Here is a 26,664-nt window from a genome sequence, read left to right as displayed (position 1 = left end):
AGCCATTCCCTATGTCCTGTCCCTCCATCCCTTGTCCCCAGTCCCTTTCCAGCTCTCCTAGAGCCCCTTTAGTCCCTGGGAGGGGCTCTGAGGTTTCCCCTTCACTTTCTCCTCTCCAGGCTGAGCACCCCCATCTCTCCCAGCCTGGCTCCATAGCAGTGCTCCTCCAGCCCTCGGATCATGTTTGTGGCCCCTTCTGGACTCGCTCCAATGGGTTCATGCCTTTCTTCTCTTGGGGACCCCAGTGAACAAGCGCTGCCCATCTCTGGATCCTGGTGGCCCAGCACAAACACCCACAGCCATCAGTGCATCAACCCTCTCCTTCCACAGCTGCACCAGCCTTGCAGGTCCCTCCCCAATGACATCCTGAACAGCCATGGCACAGGGACCCATGACTGAAACCACCCAGCAGCACTGCAACCACTAAATATCAGGAAAAAAAAATCTTTGTGGGGAAAACAGAATGCTTTTTGTGGTCCAAAACAGAGCTGTTAGTTTTATATTTTTCTTCTTTTATTTCACAATGTTTTCAATAAAACTACATTAACTTCAAATGATGAAAGGGATGTGTTTCATATTTTGCAGAGTTTGAGGATGGTTACATAACCATAATGAGCCTGAACGCATTCTGTGTTTTTAGATGCCTGCAATTTTTTCACCCAAATTAGGCTTTCTCAAAAACTGCTCCCCAGTGGGGCTGCCAACACAGTAGAGTTAATGTTGAGAGAAAATGCATTAAATCCACCTGCAGGCTCCACGAACAGGGTGGCGACATCCTGAACACCCAGAGGAATGAAGCCAAACCAGCAGAGCCTTGACTTAGCAGGTGCTCAAGGCAGCAGAGGTTGTAGAGTGATTGTCCTGGGTTGTAAAATATGTGTGTGTGTTCTGTCCCCATCTGTCAGAGCTGGGGCAGCTCTCTGCTGTTCCTGGGGCAGTTTTTTCTTTCTCTCTCCCATAGCCAACCCTCCCTCCAGGAGATCTCTGCTGACCATGGCCACTGAGTGTCCCTGCAGGGCTGATCCAATCCCAGCATCCCATGGGGAGATGCTCCGCCCAGGGGAGGAGCCAAGCATTCCTACCTGGATCCAATCTGAGCCTGGCACAGCACAGCAGCCTTTGCCCCCTGCATTGCCAGAGGAGCAGCTTTCTGCTGCCCTGCATGGCCAGAGGGAGCCCAGGCCCATCTGCAGCAGCCCTGGAGCTGCAGAGGAAAACTCCCCCCTTGTGCAGGATCCCTGCTGCAGCAGAGCCACAGCTGGCACTGCAGGAGGGCTGAGCCCCCATGGGATGGGGCTGGGACACCCCCTGGCACACAGGGGCCAGGGCCTGTGATCACTCTGGCACGGTTGGTTTGTATTGCTGCATTTGTATTTTGTTTTTTCCCTAATAAAGAACTGTTATTCCTATTCCCACCCCTTAACTTAGAAATTACAATAATTCAGAGGGAAGGGGCTTGCATTTTCCATTTCAAGGGAGGCTCCATCCTTCCTTAACAGATACCTGGCTGTTCAAACCAAGACAGTGATGCTTACCCACAGTCCCTCCAGTCCAGCAATACTCCAGCCCACTTTTCCATAGAAAACTCCCTCCCAGAGTCTCCCATGGCTGTTATGGAGAAGCAGAGCGTGGTGCTGCCTCCCCAGCCCTTCCCAGGCATCTCCAGCCCCTCCACGCCCCCGAGGCAGGTGGCTCAGGGGATGCAGACAGTGTGTGTGAACCCACCACCCTCCCACATCCCTGCTCCCCTTGGCACAGATAACAGCCCCCAGGAAGGACCTTGGGAGACAAGGCACAGATTTATTTGGTCTTTCAGCTGCTGGCTGCTGTGTGATCTTTGATAAACTCCGGGATGGGAGAGACGCGAGTTTGCACGAGTCCCTGCCAGCAGCTGACACAGATGCTGCCTGGCACAGCACCAGGGAGCTGTGACACTCATTTGATCATATGTTTATCCACATGTCCCTCACATACTGATAGGCACAGCGATAGCCCCTGGGCCTGCCCTCACAAAGCACGAGCAGCTGAATTTCTGTGCTGCACGCAAAGTTTAGAAATGATGGCACAACATTTTTTTTTTCAAAGGTCTCTCTGCGTGCTGTAGGAACTTTCCAAATGTTGCTGGCACCCAAGACATGGAGTTTATAGAACAGGTTTTGTCTTGCTGTGAAAGAAATCATGTCAAGTCTGCACTTTGGGACTCCCTAGTCCAGATCTGCCCCTCAGCATTTCTCCCTGCTTGGCCAAACATTTTTTACGCTGACAGTCTTTGAGCCCTCCTGGCTGAGAGCTCTCAGTCCAAAGTAGCCCTGTCATGGTGTTCCTTCAGTCCCATGGCATGAAAACAAGACAGCAGCCACCCTGTGGGTTCAGAGGGACTTCTCCCATCTCCCCAAGAGTGGTGGCACTGGCTGCAGTGAGCCCTCTGCCCTGTGACTCCACTCTGTCAAACTTTGCTCCCTCTTATTGCTCTAACTCTGTCTTTAACCATCCATTTCCCATATCCTTTTGCAGACACAGCTCATCCCAGCAGGCCTGGAGCTGGGGAAGAGCCCAGAGGAGTGTTCAGGGTTGCAGTTTGCAGCTCTGCTCTCCCCAGCCCTGGCATGGTGTTCTCCCAGAGCAGACACGTGCTGTGCCTCTGTATCAATTGCAGGACCAGCTTCATTTTGTACTGCTTATGAATTATTGCTGGCCCCTGTGGCTCTCGTCAGCGCTTCCCCCTGTCTCACAGAGACATTGATTCATACACCCATGAATGTTCCCAGGCTTAATTAAACTCCTGCTCCCTTCCTGACATTCTCCTTTGTGTGCACTAAGGTTTCTGATCAGCTTTGGGTGGGCTGGGGATGTGCCCACCTCCCCTGCTTTGTGCCTGCTCTGTGCTCAGACCCCATCAAATTTCAGATGTCTCCACCCCACCTTGAAATGGATCCATCATTTTTCTTGTTCTGCAGTTCAGTGTGCTAAATTCTGCTCCTCTTGGCTCTCTTGTCCACCCAAGCCCAGGCCCTGCTGTCCAGGCTCCAGCCACACTGGCCTTTCCTCTCTGGGTAGGATTATTCTCCAGCTCTCTTCCACCAGCCATAAAAAGCAGTATATCACCAGCAAACTTGAGATCAAAACTGACAAGCAAGCTTTTTAGATGAGCCTGTTCTGCTGTATGTAATTAATGTGTCTTGTTTTCTTCGTTTATATTTTATTTATAGGCTTTTATGTATTGTGAGAACCTCCGAGAGGGTTTTCTTTTTATGAATTACGCTTTGTAAAACAGGAGAACTGATGTTGATGAAATAGTTATTATCAGCTAAAGACTGCACTCCCAGACTGTGCCTCCCTTCCAACTGGCAATCTGTCACTCTTCCAAACGTGACCGACAGACAGACAGCCAGGCAGCTCCCACCAAGGAGCCAGGAGGAGGAGGAGGAGGAATTGTGATGAAGGTGATTAAAAATAGAGAAAGATTCCTTTGCCACAAATCACAGCGAGAAGTTTCAGAGAAGAAAATAGCACACCTAAAAGATATTGCCTAAGGGGGCTTTTACTGATCTTAGACTCTGCTGCTCAGATCAGTTCGCTCCAGTGAGTGTCTGTACCAGTTTTTTTAAGGATGGAAGAAATAATTGCCAGCATGGGGGCTGGAGGGAGGATTTTTTTATTTTTAATTTAGTTTCCCTAAAAAGCCTTTCTTCATTTAAATCTTGGAAGCAGGAGTGTATCTGAGGGAGAAGCTGATTGAAAATGGATCATTTAGAGCTTAGCTCCCATCTTTTTGTTGATTAAGTGTTTACCAAGCTACTGCCCCAAAGGGAATTTTGCTGCTTTTTATAATAAATCCCTGAAAAACAAGTTTCAATGGGACCACTGAGATGGCAATCAAAGCTTGAGTGCTGGAATCAGGGAGTAGGAGCACAGAGGCTCCTGTATATTATTCACTCAAAGAAAACAGGAAACAACTCTACCAGTTCATCCTTCCTGCTAAAGATGATGATTAACTGGGACAAATGATCTCCCAATGAAAAATCGAGGATGCAAGAGGGATCCCTGCCCACCTGGGTGCTGGGGAGCATGGACTGAGGCTGGGCTATGCTGTCTGGAGCCTTTGGGGTGAGAGTACAATGAAAAGAGTGGCTTCTACCCACCCTCCACAGGCATCCATGAACTTCTCCACAGAATCAGAAAATCCCAGAATGGTTTGGGTGGGAAGGGACATTAAAGAACATCCAGCCCAACCTCCCACCTTCCACTATCCCAGGCTGGTCCAAGCCCAATCCAACCTGGCCTTGGGCACTCCCAGGGATGGAGCATCCATCCATGTGCTGCCCAAAGTGTCCTGAGGTGCAGCCAAGCTGTCCCAAAGCACTGAGGCAGCCCAAGGCAGGGAAACGGTGAGACATCCCTGGGAACACCCCAGGGAAAATGTGAGTGCTGTGACTGAGCCTAAAACACCTCAGATTTTGGCACTGTTTTTTTATTTGGTGCCCTTTACCACACATCTTCTGATGAGTGATTTGGATCCTCTGATAAACTCCTGCAAGTCCTGCCTGTCACCATCACAGCCTTGAATAATGCTTTAAATGTCACTGCTGGGACAGGAAATGCAGCAGTTTTGATACCCTTGCTTCTGTCCTGATGATTCACGTTGACATTTACATGACCAAGCAGAGGGGGGGGAGCTGCTGAGCACATCACTGAGCCTGCAGAAATCTTCACAGTAACAGGATGCAAACCACAGAGCCCCAGAACTTCCAGGAAACACTCTCACAGAGGCAGCAGAGCCTGAGCAGGCTCTAGAGAGCTGCAGCCCCTCCCTGATCTCTGGAGGATGCTCCATGCCCATCCTGAACTCCCCTTTTTGGAGGAAGCTGAGTGCAGGTACCTGGTGTCAGGACCACGAACACCAAGCTGTTAATGGGGTGTGAAAGATCATACAAGGAGGTTTAGTATGTGGGATGTCATTTTTCCTTTTAGGATGTTTTTCATTTATCATTTTAGGACGGTACATGGAGGCAGGTAACACCACTGGATGGAGAGCTCATCAAGAGACAGAGTCAGGGAGGTTAACTCATCACCTGGAGGTTGCTGACAAATAATCCAGCCTCACCATTCTCATTACATAAAGTTTCCATTGTAAAACAAATTATTTTTAATCTCCACTGCAGTTCATGGGCACTCATGGAAAAACCTGCACTCATGATGAACCCTTTATAAAGAAGGTGAGGCAGAGTCACAAACCCCATATTTCCAGGTTGTGATGGGGCCTGGGGAGGGACAAGGCTCTGCAGATTCCTGCCCTGAAGGCCATTATTGTATGTGCAGGGAAATGTCCCAGTAAAGGCGGGAATCATGAATCTGACTCCATGTGCTCAGAAGGCTCATTTATTATTATATTATATTATATTATATTATATTATATTATATTATATTATATTATATTATATTATATTATATTATATTATATTATATTATATTATATTATATTATATTATATTAAAAGGATACTTACTGAATACTCAAAGGTTTTATGGAGCTAGATGCACAAGAAGGTTTCAAGCAGCTCCAACAGCATATTGAGGCACAAACTCAGAATATAACTTCTCAAAATCCTAAAATTCCTTGCATTTTCCCCCACATGCTCGCTGAGGGTGCAGAGGAGACTCATTGCCCAGCTGGAGGCCCTGGGGCTGCCTCCTCCTCTCAGCATGGATTCAGCCCCATGGCCTGGGTGCTGCCCTTGAAGGATAGACCTGAACACTCAGTGGAACCTTTATGACCCTGCAGTCATGGAGATACATCTTCAGAGGGTCTGCTGACCCTGCAGAGCTCTCCCCAATACCTTCTGCCACTTCAGCAGCTCTGGTTTGCTCTTTGCTTGCCCCATGCACCCCTTGGGGATGCTGAGGGCTTCTTATCAGGTGCCCAGCTCCTGTGCCACAGGGAGCAGCACTAAAATGTAATCATTGCATCACTGAGTCCTGCTGAATTTAGGGCCCTGTCTCCACTCCCAGCTCTATATTTAGCACGTTGAGCAATCCCAATCACACCAGTTCCTGAGCCATCTGCATCAGCTGCTCCAAAATAAAGCAACCGAGTGGCAAAGGGTGCTGTGCTCCAGCAAGAGGAGTGCTTTTGGCACATTGCAAGGAGTCCTCCCTCTTCTGCTCACTTATTTATTTTGCTCCAAAAGAAGGATCCAAAGGTACAGAAAGCTTTGGTTCAGGCAGCAGCCCCAGCAATTGTATTTGTCAATATGTGAAGAGTGTCTGAAAGTGATGTATTTGCAACATATATGGTCCATTGCCTGATTAACTCAGAATGAAAACCACCCAAGCTTCACACTGAAATCAGTTAGCAATACAATATCTCCAAAGATTGTGCAATTACTTTTATTTTTTTTCCTGAATGGCTGCCAATAACTGCAACTTTCACAGAAGATAAAGATCTTTTCTGCTTCATTATTTCTGAGATGGCACATTAGGATCAAATGTAGCATCCTATTAAATAAAACTCCAGGAACACTATATATAGCACCATGGCAAATGTGGCCTGCAAAGCAGCATTGATCAGATCAGCACAGCAGCCTGTTTGCATGTTGAACAGTTAAAATATTCCTGCTATTAAAATTTATCCTCTTCTTGGTAAACCTGTATGTGCACGTTGCATATTGTGCTCACACAGCTGCTACTCCATGAGCACAGACTTCAGCAGCCTCCCCGAACCTGTGTCAGGGCAGAGGTTGTGCTTTATTTACCTCATCCAACAGACTCTGGAGATGCACTCTCAATTCTCATGGACCTACAGGTCCTACCCACCCAAACTCCCCAGCAAGGGGGATTTTCTCAAGGCAGAGATGAGGGCAGAGGTTTGGTTTTTTGGTAGCTGGATAGGTTGAGGTCCTCATGTCCTTGGGGGTATATCAAGGACACAAAGGACTGTTACCTGGAGGTTTTTTGCCAAAGAGGAATTGGTATCACCTGAGGGCAGTGGGTGAAAGCCAGGGTTTGAGTGACAGCCAAATCTATCTCAGGAGTCACGGAACCACCTCCCTATGCAGAGCTCTCAGCTCTAACACCCAAACCTTGTTCTTGTACAAGACCAGAGCCCAAATCTGCCCTGGGTTTTGGCTGATGGGAGATCACACTTCCATCAGGAGGGTTAAACCCACACCAGGGGGTTCCTGGACCCACCCTTAGCTCACACAAGGCAGCAGCTGGAGGTGCTTCAGTCCCTCAGTGCTGGGAGCCAGGGAGAAATCCTCCAGGAGATGAGACAGCAGTGTCACAGACATCTTTTATGAAAAATTCTTTCCTTAGGATTTTTCCTCCTGAGAAGCTGGGAGGCCTCAGGAACAAAATGTAAACAATGGTTATCTGCTGCTGTGGAATGCAACTGGTGCATCTGTGATTGGCCCATGTTGGTTGTTCCTAATTAATTGCCAATCACAGTCAGCTGGCTCGGACAGAGAGTCTGAGCCACAAACTTTTGTTATTCATTCCTTTTTTTTCTATTCTTAGCTAGCCTTCTGAGGAAATAGTTTCTTCTATTCTTTTAGTATAGTTTTAATATAATACATATTATAAAATAATAAATCAAGCCTCAACATGGAGTCAGATCCTCATCCCTTCCCTCATCCTGGGACCCCTGTGAACACGGTCACAACAGCAGCTCTCTCTCATCCAGGGAGAGACAGCACCCCATGCAGGGTGCAGGCCACCCTTCCAGGCTCCTGCATCCCTGGCACAACCCAGGAATGGCTCTGCCAGCACAGACCCTGTCCCTTGCTGTCCCAGCCTCCCCCCCAGCAGAGCCCAGCCCGTGGTTGGCACTCTGGGATCCTTGCATTCACTTTTCACGGGGAAGGTTTAAAAATGCAGAAAACCCCTCTGAAATGATATTCCAGTGCATTCACAAATTAAGTGAAGGCACATTTGACTGGATGGGCATTTACATATAAATTGCCGTCTAATTGCACTAATTGCACACGTTCACAGATGCGCTATTGCACAGACAGGTTCTGCACATGGATATCAGGTGTCTGCTTTGTTTTATAGCAAAGATGGCTTTAAATCAATATGAATTATTGGTTCCTCTCTTGCCAGACCATGGCTTAGATCAACCACTGTCCCAGTCAGGGTTAGGGAGACCTTTTGAAGTGATTTTCCAGCTCCTGTTCTGAGTCATCCTGATTTCATCCCCTCAGGCTTGCAAGCTTTCCCTTCCCTTCCAGGTCATAAATACTTGTCTCATCTCAGGGAAACATTTGGTGCTGTTAGGTACTAAGGACACAGTGTAAAAATCAAATATCTTGGCATTTTACTTTTATATTGGAAACTGATCAAATAGTAAAAATGAATCTTGGATGAAGAAAATTTTAAAAGATAGTAAGCAGAATTTAATGTACTTCAATAACATCTTTTTTGTAGACTCGTTACCTCTTTATTTACCCTTCAAGATATTTGCTTCTGTTTTATAGCACAATATGTATTGAAGAGAGACATAAACTGGGCAGGGAAATGCCATTGAAATGAGAAAATAGAAAGTTAATGGTGAAACTAGAGTAGGCTAAATTAATTTACTGATTATATGACCATATCCCATCAGTAAGACATGAATTATTTTGTTTACAGTCTTCAGGTTGTTGCCTGGCCCTGCTACCCTTCGCTGTTTTCAATTTAAACTGCAGTGATTGTAAAGAGAAGAGAAAATAAACCAAATGTTCCCATTCCACTTATAAATTTTATGTTTATAATCTTGTAGCCATCCATGGAAACCATGCCTGTTATTCAAGTGCCTCGCCTCCCCAAGCTGAGCATAATTATTACTGATACATCTGGATGTTTAACTACCTACTACAGACTCTTGAATTCCTTCCAGATATAAAATATCCATTAATACAGGAGTGGAGAAGAGTGGAGTCACAGGGGGAAGAAGAGAGGGGAGGGTTTATGTCTATTACTTCAATTCTCAGAGGATTTATGCCTTGCTTAGCACCACAGGGAGTAAAACACTATTACCTAAGCTGGTGTCATTCACATAAAAGGATGTAATGTGCCTCTTTGCAGTTTGTTTTGCAAAGAATCCTTGGTGCACAGTGGGACAGATCCACTCTAGCTTGGTGTCCTCAGAAGATGGAGATCCCCTCCCATGGTGCAGCCCTCCCCCAGCCCAGGGGCATCACTGAGCCATGTTTTTTAAAGCCCTCTGGGTTGGGCTTTCACTCAAAACCCACATAATTTTGTAGCCAATGGGTCCATGTATATAAATAGAGCTTGGGCTTTAATTCCATGCAACATTTTTCACTCTGGTGTCAGTTCTTGAGAGAAGTCCCAAAGGAGCTGGTGGGTCTGTGAGGAGCCCAGCAAGCACCAAAACAGTTGGTGTGAAGAAAGGGGCTCAAAGTATCACCAAAGATGTTGATCTCTGAGTAAAAGGTGTGTGTCTTACCTGAGGGAAGAGCCAGCATTCCAGGAACATCCATAAATCCCTCCTCTGGGGCTGCATCCTCAGGGGCACAGCATCCTCCTCATCACTCCTGAAGGCAGCACTGAAACACCATTTAGGAATTGGAGCTGTTTTGCAAAGATAGTTCTGCCACACAGCATTTCCTCACCGTATCAGCTCCATTAAGGCTCCTGCTCAGACTTATTGATTACTCTCTAATCTGTGCCCTATTAAATTCACACATCCATCTCACAATTACACACGTGGCATCAGTCACTCGCCAGCAATGCCCCATTAGTCCCTATTATGAAGAACACAGTGGTAGTTGTGTTGCTGCTGCCTCATTACCCTCAGGATGTACCTGATCCATGGCACATGGGGCTGGCTCTGGTCCAGGGAGAAGCCTCCTCACAAAAAAGCCAGGGCTGACTCCTCGCCTCGCTTGAATCGTGGCTTTCAAATGTGTGTGAGAAACACTTAGGTACAGAGAGTGTCAGATCCCTTTCTGTGAAACTATTATTTGCCTCCAGATAGAAGGGGAAACAACTTGTCTCTGATCATAGCAGTTACTTATAAGCTGCCAGACTGGAGGGATAAGTGAGATAAATTAAACTGTGAGTGCTCGCTTTCCAAGAACAGCTCACTCTATTTGCTCAGGCGTTTAAGTACACACGCAGCTTTTAGCCTGTAATCAAAGCACGGAGCTCAAGCAAAAGGATCATATTTAGTGCTCCAGATCAAAGAGGGAGAGCTCAGAGTCGTGTACCACTGCAGTCCCTCCTGGTGTTCCACAACCTCTGCTCTCAGGAGCCTGAGGATGTCTGCCCTTTGCTGCAAACAGGACACAGCCACACTCAGTGACACAACAGAGCAACCAAAACCTTCTTCCTTCACCACCTCCACCTCTCACAGCCCCATCAAACCCATTTTGCAAACCCCCATTTTGCAAACCCCCATTTGCAGAGGGTGCAACTGGTACTGTTCCATCTCCTGTGCCCCTTCCTCTGGTGGCACCACGAGCAGAGATTCTGCAGTGCCTCCCACAGCTCTGCAATCCCTCTCCCCACAAAAGTGCTTGGAGTGCTCGTGGCTGCCAGATGGAATTTCACATTCCACACATGAAGGGGACCAGATGAGCACAAGAGGCTGCACAGGCTGTGTGCATTGTGCTTCCGATTCTTGTGGATTCCCTCTCATGGAGGAAGTGGCCTGGAATGGGAAGCCCCATCTGTCACTGAGATACTTGTTGAAATTGAATGTTCTGATTGGGTTTTTTAACATTTTTTTCCAAGATTGGAAGTGTTTTGGTCCCATCATCTCTGCCTTTAGCTCCAGTGACAGAGTGGAGGTAGAAAAAAACCATAAGAATATTTGGTTTGCTAAATTTACCAAAAAGGATAATATTTTGTTACTAACAGGTAGAATTTTAAGAGGTAATAATATATATATTATATATTAATAATATAATCACCTTGTAATTACCTATTATATTATTAAGATATAATATATAATATATATTTTAATAATATTATATATTAATACTATATATATATATAGAATATATATATTAATAATATAATCACCTTGGAATTACCTGGAAAATTTTCATATAGGAGTGATTTATGCATTTTTGACTGGGCCTGCTGTGGCTTTAATTTTTAACTGAGATTCTCAGATGCACCTCTGAAAGATACCCAAAGAAAAGCCAGGTGGGCAGGATCTTAATGTAAAAATAAAAAGAGGATGTGAAGCTGAGTGTTCAAACCCAAAGGGGATTGAAGGTGCAGAAAGAGGGTGGGAATACAGGAGTGTCAGGAGACTGCTCTTAGCAAACAAAGCTGATGGGAACGTTAAAAACATAATTAAGTCAAGTTTGGATCAAAACTGCACACTCTGTGATCCCAAGTAATTTCTGAAGATGCTGTGGAGCCAGAACTCCAATATCTGAGTTCACCCTGAATTAATTTTTTCCTTATTTTGGTTTGGGTTTCAAATAGGGAAAATTACTGTGAGCAGAAAGACAGCATCACAGCAAGGGTTTGGTGAGGGTAAAATATCATCTGTGAACCAAACCTGGCCATCCAACCCAAACCCTTCACCGGGCATTGCTTCATCCATCCAAGGCTGTGCTGGCACAGGGTGTCCCATCAGGGTATCAGGATGGCACAGGGTGTCCCATCAAGGTACCAGGATGGCACAGGGTGTCCCATCAGGGTATCAGGATGGCACAGGATGTCCCATCAGACCCATCCTGCCCAGTGGGAGCATCAGGGTGAGTCCCTTCCCAGCTGCCTTAGCCTGTGTCCCCCACCTGTGCAGGAGGAAATGAACCCCCAGGCTGGGCTAAAGCCTGAGGAATCATCCCTGGTTTTCCAGGGAGGACTGAGAAGTGCATCAGCTCTGCAAACTGCTGGTTGCAGACCCTTGTGACTTTCCATTCAGGCAGGATTTCTGTGGCTGAAAGTCTGCCCTGCGAAGGTGCCTATTTCATATTCCTAATGCACCCACACCTATTTTTGATTAATACTTTCATCTCAATCCAATACTGAAACCCTCTATTAATATCTGAGGCCCTTGTGCACTCTTTGGGGCTGGTGTTCACTTATTGGCAGTTTCTAGTCAAGTGAAAATGGGTGTGTGGGAAGCAAGTATTGTATTACCAAGTGACCTTTTGCTCTGTGCTGGGCTCAGCTCAGTGTCTCAGGCACTGCTGAACAGAGCTTCAAAAACCTTTGGCTTCAGAAACCTTTGGCAGGGAAGAGGGGTTATGGTCTGTTCTGCATTTCTGGCGTGGTCCCACCTGGCCTGGAACACTCCCAGGGATGGGCAGCCTGTGCTGGGGCCTCACCACCCTCACAGGGAAATATTTCTCATGGATATCTAACCCGAATTTCCCCTCTTTCAGTTTGAGCTCCTTGTCCTATCACTGTATTGCTGATGAAAAGTCTTTCTTTGACTTCCTTGGAGGTCCCCTTCAGATACTGGAAGGTGCTGTGAGGTCTCCTAAGCAGCCCCAGCTGTCCCAGCCTGTCTTCATTTCTGTTGTTGGTGCCTTTCTCCCACACTTACAACCACCACTGCCCTCCACCACAACCCAGAAACATTTTTAATCTGCTTTATTGTGAAGTAGTTGACTTAATCACTCATTAAAAACATGTTTCCAACTCTTAAATCTATTTTCTCCCTTTTAGACTTGTTTATTCAATGATGGAATTCCTTCTTTAAAAGCTTCTGTGAAGAAAATGGTGGTGGTGGAGGGACATTTTAAAATAAAACCAAATCTGCTTCCTGGATTGAAGTGTTAATTAAATGGTCTTAAAATTCACTTGTTGCCTCTGAGAGTTTGATGTCTCTGCACAGGGAAGGAGGTTTCCTACCTCACCTGGGAGCTGAGGTAGGGCAGGGAACTCAAGGTGTGCATCCAGCTCCAAGTGCTCCTCTTGAGAGTCCTCTGAAGCCTTGAGCTCACTCTCCCTCCTTTAAAGCTGTATTTGAGGGAGGGACCAGATGACCTTCAAGGTCCTTCCAACACAAACCATTCTGTGATTCTGATTTCCAAGTTCTCCTAACTCTGCCACCATAAATGTTCATGCTTTGGTGTTCACCTGGAGGACGCTGGTGCTCTGAGCATCTGGAAACTGCACAGGCACTTGACGAGGTCCCAGGGCAAACCTTGGGATCAGCTGCCTTGGGATCAACCCCCAGTGTCCCCAAACCTGTGCAGGCCCCTGGGAGCAGCAGGGCTGCCTGGAGCACACCCACCCTTGTCACAGACATCTTTTATGGAAAATCCTTTCCTTAAGATTCTACCTCCTGAGAAGCTGAGAAGCCTCAGGAACAAAATGTAAACATTGATTATCTGCTGCTGTGGTATGCAACAGGTGCATCTGGGATTGGTCTCATGTTGGTTGTTTCTAATTAATGGCCAATCACAGTCAGCTGGCTGGGACAGAGAGTCCGAGCCGCAAGCCTTTGTTATCATTCCTTCCTATTCTATTCTTAGCCAGCCTTCTGATGAAATCCTTTCTTCTATTCTTTTAGTATACTTTTAATATATCATAAAATAATAAATCAGCCTTCTGAAACATGGAGTCAGATCCTCGTCTCTCCCCTCATCCTGAGACCCCTGTGAACACCATCACACACCCTCACAGGCTGGGCTGTGCTTTGCACCTCAGCAAGTCCCTGATTTTCAGTTTCCAGGGAGAGACATGCAGGGATGATGAGCTGAAGTGAGGTAGAAACAGGAAGAGGACACTGATTTTCTGGGTTGTCTTTGCTGTACTTTTCCACCCAGGAGCAGAGCGCATCCTCATGGCTTGTGGCACACCTTCCTGACAAGGTTGCCGTAGCCATGATATTTTCTGAAAAATCCTTTCCTTAGGACTTTTCCTCCTGAGAAGCTGAGAAGCCTCAGGAACAAAATGTAAACAATGGTTATCTGCTGCTGTGGAATGCAACAGGTGCATCTGTGATTGGTCTGGTGTGGTTGTTTCTAATTAATGGCCAATCACAGTCAGCTGGCTCAGACTGTCTCAGTCAATCACAAACCTTTGTTATCATTCCCTTTCTATTCTTAGCTAGCCTTCTGATGAAATCCTTTCTTCTATTCTTTTAATATAATTTTAATATAATATATATGACAAAATAATAGATCAGCCTCCTAAAACATAGAGTCTACATTTTCATCTCTTCCCTCATCCTAAAACCCCTGTGAACACCACCACAGCCTGCTGTGCCCCTGGATGAGCTGGATCTGCTGGGCACGGTGCTGCAGGAGCAGGGATGGGGTGGCCATGTGAGGAGTCCTGAGGAGCACAGACATGGGGAAACTTCACCTTTCTGGAAGAAGCAATGGCAGAGTTTGATGCAAACACAGATTTTTCAAGCTCCACGAATGGCTCTGTGCATGGCTTATTAGTGACTTTTCCATTTGCAGCCAACACCAGTGATGCTTTCTTGAATCTGTGTGGGCTACTGGCCTGCTTTATTATTTTCCATTGTCTTTACTCACATTTTTAAGTCTTCAGCTCCTTTTATGTACTTGAGAAGAGTATCCCACACAAATGTCTCAGAGCCTTGAAAAAAAATTCAAACACCTATTGTCTTTAAAGGTGCCTTTTTGGGGATTTTTCTTGTGTTTTCTCACTAGTTTGGAGAAAAATGTCTTTGGCTTAGGAAGATTTAATAGAGGCAAGTCATGGTGCTGGGAGTTAATCCAAGACAACTCCTCATCTTTCCAGAGCCCCTCGTTGAGGTGATTTGTTCCATTGTACAGTCAGACAGGCGCAGCACAATCCAAAGGGAGCCTCTTTTCACTCCTTTGTGAAATGGACTTTTTGGAGAGCTAGACCTCCCATCTTGAGGGAGTTTTTAATTCCATACTGAGCCTTCAAGACACTCAAGTTCTCACCTGTTCGTTGTTCTTCTCTTTCCTGACCTCCTCATCTACTTCAGCCCAAGGCTCTGCAGATTTTCCTTGTCACAGACTTTGGAGAAAAGTTGGGGTGGGTGGCTCTAGATCAGGTCCCATCACTCACCCTTGAGCTTCAGATGCCCACACAATGTCAGGGCTCCTTGGCATGCAGATCACAGAACTGGCTTAAAAGCCAGAATCTCAAATATTGTGAATGTGAAGTTCACTATGGATTAATTACAGCTTTATAAGTATTTTGCAACTCTATTTTAGACTTCTTAATAAAAACCTTGATGATGACAGGACTTCTACAATTTGAAACCCAACCTTTTATGTGAGGAATGTATTTTCTGCAATAAAGTTTTCATGCACAAGATACACCAAAACAGATCCTTAGACTCTGCAAAGACAATTTTTTACCATTAAAAATATTTTTTTTTAGTAATATTTTCCCTGTGAGTGGAGCCAAGAAGAAAAAAACTGATCCTTGCAAATTAAAAAGTCAGAAGAAGGCTAAAGAGAGTAGCAGGACTTAATTCTCTTGTAAGTCACTCATCACCTTCACTCAGCAGTGAAGAGAGGGAAACCAACACCTTCCAAGAGTGTTCTGGTGTTATAATAATTGCACACAGTAGGATGGGATGTTCAATTTTGTCTGAAATTTAATTGAATCTGACTTCTCCCTCCAGTCTACAACCTCATTTTAGTGGTTCCAATCCTATTCTTTCAGAGACTTTTTGTTTATGGAAGTTTTCCAGCCCAGGGAGAAGCTGTGTGATCCCAGAGCAGGCAGGAGCTCAGCCACTGTCAGTGTCCTTATTCCAGGACAGACTGGAAGGATGGTTTCTGTGAGCATAAAAAAAATCTATGGAAATAACTAGAAAAAAAACCAAAAAACTCAACCCAGACTTTCTGCTCCAGGTCATGACCTGCATAAAAAACTTTCAGTCTGTGTTTTACACTCAATAGGTAATTTCACACTGTCTGTCTCAGGCAGAGCTGTCTGATATGAGCTGTTACCCCACTGCCTTCAGCTGCTGGAGGCTCTGAGTCTCACCCCACCCATAAGTCTGCAGATATTGATTGACTTCAGGATGATTTCTAATAATAACTGGAGAATAACCTCCATCCTGAGCCCAAAGTGTTGGAGCCAGGTGATCTTTAAGGGCCCTTCTAGCCCAATCCATTTTTCAACTCTCCCACCTGTGGAGGCAGGACTGAAACTGTGCTCAGACTCTGAATTTGCCAGGGAGAAAAAGCTCCAGGCAGGATCTGCCCCAGCTTTCTGCAACTTTGAGTACTTGAATTTCTGCAGCAGCACATGGGGTGTCTCTGACAAGGAATGAGGAGAGAGGGAGACAAGGAATGCTGTTCTTCTTCTCTTCCCATCACTCCCTGAAACTCCTGCAGCCAAACTGCAGAGCTCTGGCATCCATACATTAAGTCAGATGTTGGAGTATTCCGGGAACAGCCAAATAAATCAGGACAGAGCAAGAAAAATATCTTGAAATGAGACATTTATGGAAATCAAAGAAAAGAATAAAAACTAAGCTGGGATAGGAATGTCTGATAGTAAAGAGCTTACATTTCTGCCAAGGAAAGGGAGAGCAAGAAAAGGCTGGAAGGTGAATGTGAACATTTTCCACTCAGGAACAAGGCACACGCTTTTGGGACAGATGACAGTTAACAGCACAGGGACAAATTCATAAAGGAAGAGGCCAAACTCCCAAACTTTTGGTATCTTTAGGTGGGGCCTGGGATCCTTTGCAGCAGCCATGCAGGACCCCACAGGATCCTGCAGGAACTGGGCAGAGTTAGCTGAGCTGGAATAGCTCAGGCTGCTGTCATGGAGATAACCACTGCCACCCACAGCAGCATGACTTGGGAAGGCTTCCAGCTTGGGAAGGAGCTGTGGGGGCTGCTCTTCCCATGATTTACACCTTCCAGGCTGCCCAGACAGCTGATGGCAGAGAGATTCAGAGGGGGTGCCAAGAATGGTGGGATGCTCCATCCAGCCCCTTCCCCCTTGTCAGAGGGAAATGGGGCATTTATAGACCAACAGTTCCCTGTGGTATTCACATGGCCTCTGAACAGAGAGAAGCTGTGAGACAAGCAGAGAAGAAGGAAAACACAATTCTTGTCTCACCGTGTTTGTGCCAAAGTAGAATGCAATATGGAGATTGTTTACCCAAAGTGAGGATGCTTTGTTCCCTTGGCCTGTCAGGGCCAGGTGTGTGTGTGTGTGTGTGTGTGTGTGTGTGTGTGTGTGTGTGTCACACTGTCACAGGAGAGAGAATCAGAGATGAGTCCAGTGTGAGCAATTGTGAGCAAGAGTGAGTGCAGGGCAGATTCAGTTTAGATACAATGCACATAGTACAGTATAATAAAGTAATTCATTAGTAATTCATTAGTAATTCTTTAGCCTTCTGATGATGGAGTCAGATGCATCATTCTCTCTCCCCTTTGTCAGAGTCACTTTTGATTTACAATAGTTCCCTCCTTTCCTCAGAAGGGAATAGAATGGGGCAAGAACAAGATAAAGAAAGGGTAAAAGGAGAAGTGGAGAAAAGCAAGGGCTGAAAGGGAGAGCAGCAAGGCAGAAGAGCAGGAGAGCAGCCAGCTCAGTGCCAGGGCACCAGTGACAGTGGCATCACTTGTCCTGAGGTGCCAGCACGAGTGGCTTTGCAGAGCTGCCCAGGCTGGGGTAACCCCAGGAGCTGCTCCCCATCACTCTGTGTGTAAAACGCCAATCACTTGTTTTTAAAATTTTAAAAGTTCAATAGTAATAAAATGGTTATAAAAATAGTAATACAACTAGAGTAATAATAATTTGGACAATTTGAATTAGGACAATATGAGACAATAAAAACAAAGAGTTATGGACAGTCCAGGTACCTTTTCCTGGGCAGCACAAGCCTGAAAAAGCACCCACATTAACAAAGGATTAATCCTTAAAAACAACAGCCTGTTGCATATTCATACACCTCTTACATGATGCATAAATTCCATTCAAATTCAGGATTCTCTCTGGTCATCCTCAACTTCTTCCTCTGAATCCTAACAGCGCCTTCGAGGTGGGAAGAAGTTCCTTTCTTCTGATAAGAGAGCAATAAATTCTTTTTCTCTGAAAGATTCAGGTGTCCTGTGGCTGCTATCTCACTGCGAGTCCTTTCTTTAGAAAAAAGTATCCTACATAGCATCGTTTCTACTTTAACAATTTTTATAATTGTTATAAACTATATTTAACACAGTACTTAAGAGAATTAACACAGCATTACTTTCTAACACAACACATATAATATTCATTTTTAATATTTGCGAAAAGCCAACCATAAAACACATGCATTTTTCACACTCTGCCCAGAGGTTCCCGTGCCAGCAGGGGCTGAATCAGCCTCCCACACCCGGGCTGAGGGCGAGGTGGGCAGGCTGAGAACGAGCCCTGTGAGGAGGGAGCGGGGTGTTGGAGCTGCTAATCACTCTTTCGAGTTTTCATTTCCTCGCAGCCACGGGCTGCCCTGCTCAGAAATGAAACTTAGAGAGACGTGCCAGAGCTGTCTGAGATGGAGGGAGCCACAATGACAGGTCATAGGATGCAGGACAGGGTGGCTGCTGGCTTCTCAAAGCAGACACAGCATGCGGGGCTGGCTGAGCCCCCCACTCTGCTCGGAAGGAGAGGGGAAATGTAGGTAAGAGATTTCCAAGTGCAGAGAAGGGGTGCAGGAAGGCAGAGAGGCGATGAGAGAAGGGAAAGAGCTTCCCTCCCGCTGGCTCTGCAGAAAGCAGCGCTGGAGGGGATGAGCCTGTTCTCACTTTGGAGCTGTTATGGGCGTGCAGCAGCTTTCACAAGCCCTGGAGCATCCCTTGTGTACTCGTGTCTGTGCCTCGGGCTGCTGCCCTGGGCAAGCGCCTCTTTGCTGTGCTCCAGCAGGGCCGACGTGTCATCTCCCATTCCTCACCAGGACACGCAGCTCCTTGCTCTGCTTTGTTTCAAGGTGAGGAACAGCCTTAGCCCTGATCAAAATTGCATTGCCAAGCTCCTTGTCCATGAGCAACTCCCGTGCATCAAAGGTTCTCTTCCTCACACAGCTGGGGCTGAACGTGGAGACCCTGAGGCAGAGCTGAGCCGAGCCAGACTGCCCTCACAGGATCTGCCCGAATTCCACAACGGGAACGGGCAGGGAAAGAAAGCAGAGACTTCCAGCTCCTACCTAGGGATAGAGGGAGAAGTCAGTCAGATTTGGCTGGATAACTCACTGCCTGTTGTGAGGATCTGATGGAGCTGTTTCCTGGTGGGGTGGTGAAGAGCTAAATCTTCATCACTAAATCTACTAAGCACCATCGATGTTTCTCATCAAGGACAGTGACTTCTGTAATGCAAAGGAAATGTCTGTATTCCCATGTTTGTGCAGTGCAGTCCAACAACAGAGCATTTAAAACACAATCCTAAGTGTGCACTGGAGACCTCAGACAGCCTGGACAGGAGCTCTTGCTCCCACCCACAAACCTTTGGAATAAATTTGGGGTGATTAGCTCACAGAAGCAATGGACTTGCTCATGTGAAGCAAGAGGATAAAAGTGGGAAGTATGAATGAAAAACAAGTTGAAATGCCCATCCCATCCCAAAAACATCCCAAATATCTCTATGCTGCCCATTAAGGGCCAGACAAAGTGTCATGGTCGCTGATGTGCACCAACTTTCAGCTGGTTGCAATCTCCCTTGCTCCTACTTTCATTCAGAAAGAACAGAGGCTAAAATATTTGTCCAAATGATTTCAAGGGTTCTTTAGAGGATTAAACAAATCTAGTGTTCAGAAATGAGCATTTTAATTGTAGAGCCACGAGGCAGGCTGAGGTATGGTGTTCAGTGATGCTTCATAAATCTTGCCAATTTGTACAGTTAGCTTTAAACGAAAGTGGTAATTAAAAGCAAAGGAACAGCTAGTCCGTTACAGACTAAATGCTTAGATTAAATATTACCCTGGATCTGATTATTAATGTGCAGGAGAGCTGTTTAGTGACTCGGTATTTGTTCAGCAGGTTTTATTAATAGCTCCACGCAAACATTTCCCATAATAATGCAGGATCCTCGCACCGAAGCCGAGCGTGGAAACTTGCACGCTTCTCCTCCGCTGCTTTCACCCACAATTTCCACAGATTTTGTGCCTTTGTTTTTGCTCTCAGGTTTAGTCAGTGTGACCCCTCGGCATGGCTGGGTTTTTCACTGCCCCATTCCCAGCACAACAACTGATTGAGATTTTCCCCCTGCGTCACTGGAAGGTCCCGCTCCCTGTGACGCACCATCCCTGAATGCAAGAAAAATTAACTCCAAGGCTGAGCCCACCCCAGCCTGCCCTGGCCACCCACCACCAGCAGGCAGCAGCTGTGACCCCCAAGGTGTGAAACCCCAAGCGAGAAGCAGCGCAAAAGCTCCAGGCAAGGAGGAAGAGCGAGGAGGGCACAGGGCGGTTTGCCTCCATGCAGCCTAGGTGAGTTCAGTTTCAGGAAGCTCAGACTCAGCATCTCAGATGTCAGTAGTTTCCACTGAGAGCTCAGGCCAAGTCAGTGAGGGATGAATATTAATAGGGGTAAAAAGCGGTGCTCGGTTGATGGAAAAGTCCCATTAAACAGAAAATTGACCCAGATGAATGTTCACAGCACCCAGCCTGCTCTTCTCATGGAGAATGCCAGAACATGGCTTGCCCAAGGAAAGGCAGAAAACTGACTTGAGTGGAAGGGCCTAAACCCCCCCTGGATCCTGCAGAGCTGGGGTGTGCTGGTGGAGCAGTCACAGGCGCTGGAGGAGCACCTTGCTCCTGCATCACCACTAGTCAGAATGACAGGATCATCAAATTATTAATTTCCTGCTTCTCCTTTGTCTTTGTCTTCAGCAGAGATCCCTCCTCCTTTCTTTACTTCTAATCCCACAGGGAAAGGAGCTGGAATCCTTCTTCCAGCTCATATGCTTGGGTTTTTTTCCTGTGAAACCTCTGAAAAACTAATGCTGACAACAACATTAGTGCAGGATTCCAGGGATGAACTTTATTGATTTGTCATGGATGTGTGGGAAGAACACAGTGCAACCAGAGTGTCCCAGATTGAGGCTGTGATGTGTGCAGTGGTTGGATTCCCACCACCTTTCTTTTTTTAATGTAAAAAGCATATCTTTGCTTGATTTGCCTTGTTATCTGCTGATGAGATTAATCCAGAGCCTACCTCTCACTGCTAGCCCTGCAGGAATCCAGGTTGCCTGCAATGTCAAGCAAGTCTAATAAATAATTTGGATGGAGTCAGTGCATTTAGTCAAACAAATAACTTCATTCAAAGGGCAGAATGGATTTTGTCAAAAGCCTTTTTTCATTATGTCAGGATGAAGAAAAAATCGTGCAGCCCTTTCACTCTGTCACCACAAAGGCATTTGTTCAAGCTTCTGGCTTTGCTTGATGTAAAAAATGTAGTTGTCAAGGCCCACACAGTGAATTGCTCTTCCCCACCCTGTCAGCATGAACCACTCCTGCACAGGGATGGAGGGACACGAGTCCTGTCACTCCCAGAGACACTCCTTGTGTGTGAGAACAAGCTGTGGGTGGTTCATGAGGAAGAGGAAGCAGCATTCCAGCTCTCCTAGGCTTGTTAGTGTCCCTTCCCTGTGCCCCAGGTCACCTCCACCAGCGTCCTGGTACATGTTCTGCAGCAGGATGCAACACTCTGAGAGCCCAGAAGAAATTCAGATATCCCAGAGTGTTCTGAAAAATCCCTTTCCTGTTCACTGAAATCGCTTTGCTAATTTAAGCATGTACACATCAAACACAAATGGGAGCAAAACCAGAGAAATGGGAAATAGGGGCATTTTAGGCATATCTTCATTATATTTATTAAAAGTCATTAAACAAAAGACTAGAACCTAGGGGCAAAATGCTGGGTGCTAGAAGCTCATTGATTTACAGTCAAAATGAGAGACAAAGAGAGTGTTCAGAGCAGAGTCATGGGCTGTGTCTCCTGAGTGTGCTCTCAGACAAGATGGAGCCACCCACAGGCACCATCTCACAATCACAGAATCACAGAATGGTTTGGGTTGGAAGGGACCTTGAAGATCATCTCATTCCAACCCCCTGGCATGGGCAGTATTGAAGATGGCAGTACAAGTTGTTTTCCATTACCATCTGTATGGCAGATTACCTTTGTCAAGTGGGCAGTTTGCCTTATCTCTCTCTTTGAGTGACCACATTCACACCTCCCTCAGGAGGGGACACTGCTGATAACAGCTATTGAATGTCCCTGCATAGCTGATAAGAACTACAGCATCCCATTGGGAGATGTGAGCCCAGAGGGAGGAGCCAAGCATTGCTACCTGGATATAATCTGGAGGTTCTGGAACACCAGCACAGCTTCTCCACTGGATTCCCCAGAGGAACAGCAGCTGCCTCTGCCACTGGATCTTCAGAGGAAGAGACTGCACCTTTCTCCAGGATCCCTGCTCCAGCAGAACCAGCCCTGACACTGCAGGAGGGCTGAGCCACAATTCCAATGGGACTGCTGCCACCACCCTGACCCACAGGGTGTCAGGCTGGGTTCTGACTCTGTCAGTGTTGTTCTAGTGTACTGCATTGTTTATTTTATCTTTTTTTTTTCTTTTCCCTTTTAAGGAACTGTTATTTCCTGCTCCCATATTTTTGCCTGAGAGGCCCTTAATTTAAAATTTATAGCAATTCAGAGGGGTGGGGAGGGTGTACATTCTCCATTTCAGCAGAGGCTCCTGCCTTCCTTAGCAGACTCCCATCTGTCCAAACCAAGACAGGCTGGGACACCTTCCCCTTGCCCACTCTGGGAGTTATGTGTGCTGCAATTTGCCACATCAGTCTCCATATTCACTGCAATCCATAGCCACACTCCCACCCTGACCTTCCAAACCAGCAGCCCCCCAGAGATCTCCCAGTTTGGATGCTACAGGTGCCCAGCTGAGCTCTGTCAGTCACAGGTCACCATGCAGCTCTCCTAGCACAGAACAGTGAGTCCAGAGGGACATCACACCCACAGAAACTTGTCTGCCTTCATGCCATGGACTCCTCTGGCAGAAAAGATGCTCCGCACACAGAGCAGCAGCCTCATCAGGCAGCTGACTCATAGCTGCTGGGGAAAAGAGAGAGAAGACATCAATACAAGAGGCTATTTTTGTATTTTGAGTGCTGCTCTGTTGCTGTAGGGGAACACAGAAAGCTCTGTGAGCCTCATTCCTGTATTGCACCAGCTCATGTTCTGCTCTTCTTCCACCTCACCTGAGCTCCAACACCTTCATCCCTCTCCATCCTCTCACTTCCCGCACCCCAGAGCAGCCTCAGCCAGCTGTCCCTTTCCTCCCAGCCCAGGAGCCTCTCCATCCTCCCTCAGACCCCTCCTGGGTCAATGCTGAGGAGGTTGGAGCAGTGGCAGTGCAGAGGGGGCACAGCTGTGACTCCTGCACTCCCACCCTCCCAAAACATCGTGGATGGGAGCACAGGCACTCCCACCCTCCCAAAACACCATGGATGGGAGCACAGGCACACCTACTCTCCCAAAACACCATGGATGGGAGCACAGGCACACCCAGTCCCCCAAACAGTGTAGATGGAAGCACAGGCACATCCACCCTCCCAAAACACCATGGATGGGAGCACAGGCACTCCCACCCTCCCAAAACACCATGGATGGGAGCACAGGCACATCCAGCCCCCCAAAACACCATGGATGGGAGCACAGGCACTCCCACCCTCCCAAAACACCATGGATGGGAGCACAGGGACACCCAGCCCCCCAAAACACCATGGATGGGAGCACAGGGACACCCAGCCCCCCAAAACACCATGGATGGGAGCACAGGCACACCCACCCTCCCAAAACACCATGGATGGGAGCACAGGGACACCCAGCCCCCCAAAACACCATGGATGGGAGTACAGGGATTGCTCATCAGGCTGGGAACGTGGCATGTCACAACCCTGTGGTAGGCCTGGGGGTGGCAGACCCACTGGGCCCCCAAATCCAGGCTGGGATCCATCCAGGAGAATGGCAAAGCAGGGTTTTATTCAGAGGTAGCAAAAGAATAATGAGTTCATTAGATACCAATTGACTGATAAAGAGGGATTTATTGAAAGGTCTAATGTGTGTAGCCAAAATTAGTTTGCCATGTAATTAACTAAAAATGACTTAAGCAATGCATTCTTAATTATTATCTTAGTACAGCCAACTTGTAAGAAATTTCAAGCATTTAATTGGCATTTGATAGAATAGCTATAGCAAGCTAATTAGGTACCAAATTATGGAATGCGCTAATTGATATTTAATAAGTATGTCAATTGGTATCTAACTAGCCAATATGTTATAGCTATCTTGGAATGTGTCAATTAAGTGCCTAAAGATCTCTTTCAAGTAGATTATAAATGTAATCTATTAAGGATGTAATTTGCAACATTTTTTGATTATGGATTGTAACTTATTTGCTTCCTGAATATGTTATTGCTATTCACAGGCTCATTCACACAATATCATGTGCAGCCTTTTGCCTACTCCAGCAACTTTGACAACTGATATTTTTCCTCAGCTCTGCTCCCCTCTTACTCTGGTGTGAAGAGATTTCCACTCTCTCCACAGATTCCAGAAGGGGACATCTGAGATGCACACCAACAGCTATGGGTGAATTTGTCAGCATTATCTCGGTTTAGTGACAATTGGAGTCTACCCACGGTGTTTTGGTTATTTTGAGGGGTGGCACAGTCCAAGCTCTTTGATGTGTGGTCCTGTTCAAAGAATCACAAAATGGGTTGGGTTGGAAGGGACATTAAAGCTCAGCCTGCCAGGGACACCTTCCACCATCCCAGGTTGCTCCAAGTCCAGTCCCAGGGGCAGCCACAGCTTCTCTGGGCACCCTGTGCCAGGGCTTCAGCACCCTCACAGGGCAGAATCTGTCCCTAAAATCTGATCTAAACCTACTCCTTTTCAGTTTAATAAAAGTCCTCCTCAGGAAAATTCAGAGGGATGCTTTTGCAGTCAGAGCCATTGCACAGGTCTGAACCAGGGGAGAGTTTTCCTCTCCCAAGTTTGTTCATAAATATCATAAAAATTGCTGCTCTCAGGACAGGAATAAGAAGGGGGAGTGCATGAGAAGCAGCTTAACCTAAAGGGTGAGATGACCTCGGTGTCCCTTGTGGGGCTGGCATCACATTTGGGGGTGTCAGGCTGGCTTGCTTAGCTCCTAACAGGATTTACCCATTCCTTGAACGCCCCAGTCAGCCTGAATCCCCCGGGCATTTCACCAAAGGGTTAATTTAAAGCACGGTGATGACCGTGCTTATTTCCTTTTGATTTCTTTGATACAAGTTGCCATTTCCAGCGAGGAGAAGCCTGGGGGAGGTTTTTTCCCTGAAGCAATGCTCCCGTTCCTTTGTGTCATGTGTGAGTACGAGGCTGGTGCAGCGAGAGGTGCAGCACACAACATTAGTGCCTCAGCGATCTGAGCACTTTATCTTCATGAGTAAAGTACCCAGCTGCTCTTGAATTCAACTGAAAAAAAAAAAAAAAAAGAAAAAAGAAAAATATGCTGCCACTCGTAAGAGCAATACATTTTCAGTTACTAATAACAACTGTTGTCATGGAAACAGCCGGTCCAGCATGAATGTAAGGATTTGCTTTCAGGTCAGTGCTGTATTAGTCAGCAGCCTTTCAAAACCACATCTCCCCAGCACACAAGTCTCCTGTCCAATTTAGTCTTTGCAGCACTTTTTCTCCATTGTGAATTACTCCAAATTAATTACATTTTATGACAATTGTGCACGGCTTTTCAACTCAGCTCACTGTATAATTACTTGGGAATGGTTTATGGAGGCCAAAAGAAAATTTCATAACTGTATCCAGGTTTGGGAGTTCTGGTGGTTTTGTTTTTTTTTTTTTGTTTTTTTTTTTTAATTCAAAAGAACGGTAAGAGTAGAATAGGCTGAATTATCATTATGATCATTAATGATAATTGAGCATCAGGCGCTTGGGATGTTTCCAGGTTCCTGACCATTTTTGGGGGCTGTGGATGGGTGGAAGGGGCAGTGCAGCTGGGGAGGGGTGTGAGGGTGTGCAGCTTTCCCCTGCTCTAAAGCTCATTTTGAGCTCCTGGGGTGCATGAAGGCAAAAGGAATCTGCCCCAATCCAACCCTGGGGCTCATTTCTGCAATTTCCAGCAATCCCAAGGACAAATAGCTGGAAGAAGCTGATATCCTTCAGCTCCTATCTGGCCACATCACGGCCCCAAAGGCTCCTTCCCCACTGGGCAAGCAATGCCAAAGGAGTCTGGCTGTGGGGTTCTCACCAGAGGAACCTCCAGGCTGGATTTGGGCTCTCAGGAACCATTTTGGGACCATTCCTCCTGGCTTTCCTAAGTGTCCAACACCTAGAGCTCCTGTTGGTGCAGCAGGAGCAAGAGGGGTTTCACCTTTTTTGGACTCTGATTTGATTTTTCCATTGAATGCTTTGCCTCTCGCCCCAGAGAGAAGCAGCCCCATCCCAAGTGTGGGCACACCAAGCCTGTGAGACCCTGCTCCTCTCAGAGCTCCCTCCCACACAGACACATCCCTGCTGTTTCCTCACAGGAACAGCAAAAATGGGCTTTAAATTTCTACCATTCTGGGACAAAACTTGCTGGAAAAATATCCCCAGACAAAGGGGCTGGTGCTGCTCCCAAGCATAACTGGTGGCTGTGGTGCAGATTTTTCCTGCAGTGAGGAGCAGAGTTTGATTCTTCTTCCTTCACAACCCTGGTCCTTCCAGCTTCTTTCCTTGCAGAATTG

Source organism: Melospiza georgiana, chromosome 17 (genome assembly GCF_028018845.1).
Source record: "Melospiza georgiana isolate bMelGeo1 chromosome 17, bMelGeo1.pri, whole genome shotgun sequence".
Lineage (NCBI taxonomy): Eukaryota > Metazoa > Chordata > Aves > Passeriformes > Passerellidae > Melospiza > Melospiza georgiana.
Note: the sequence above shows the minus strand (reverse complement) of the source record.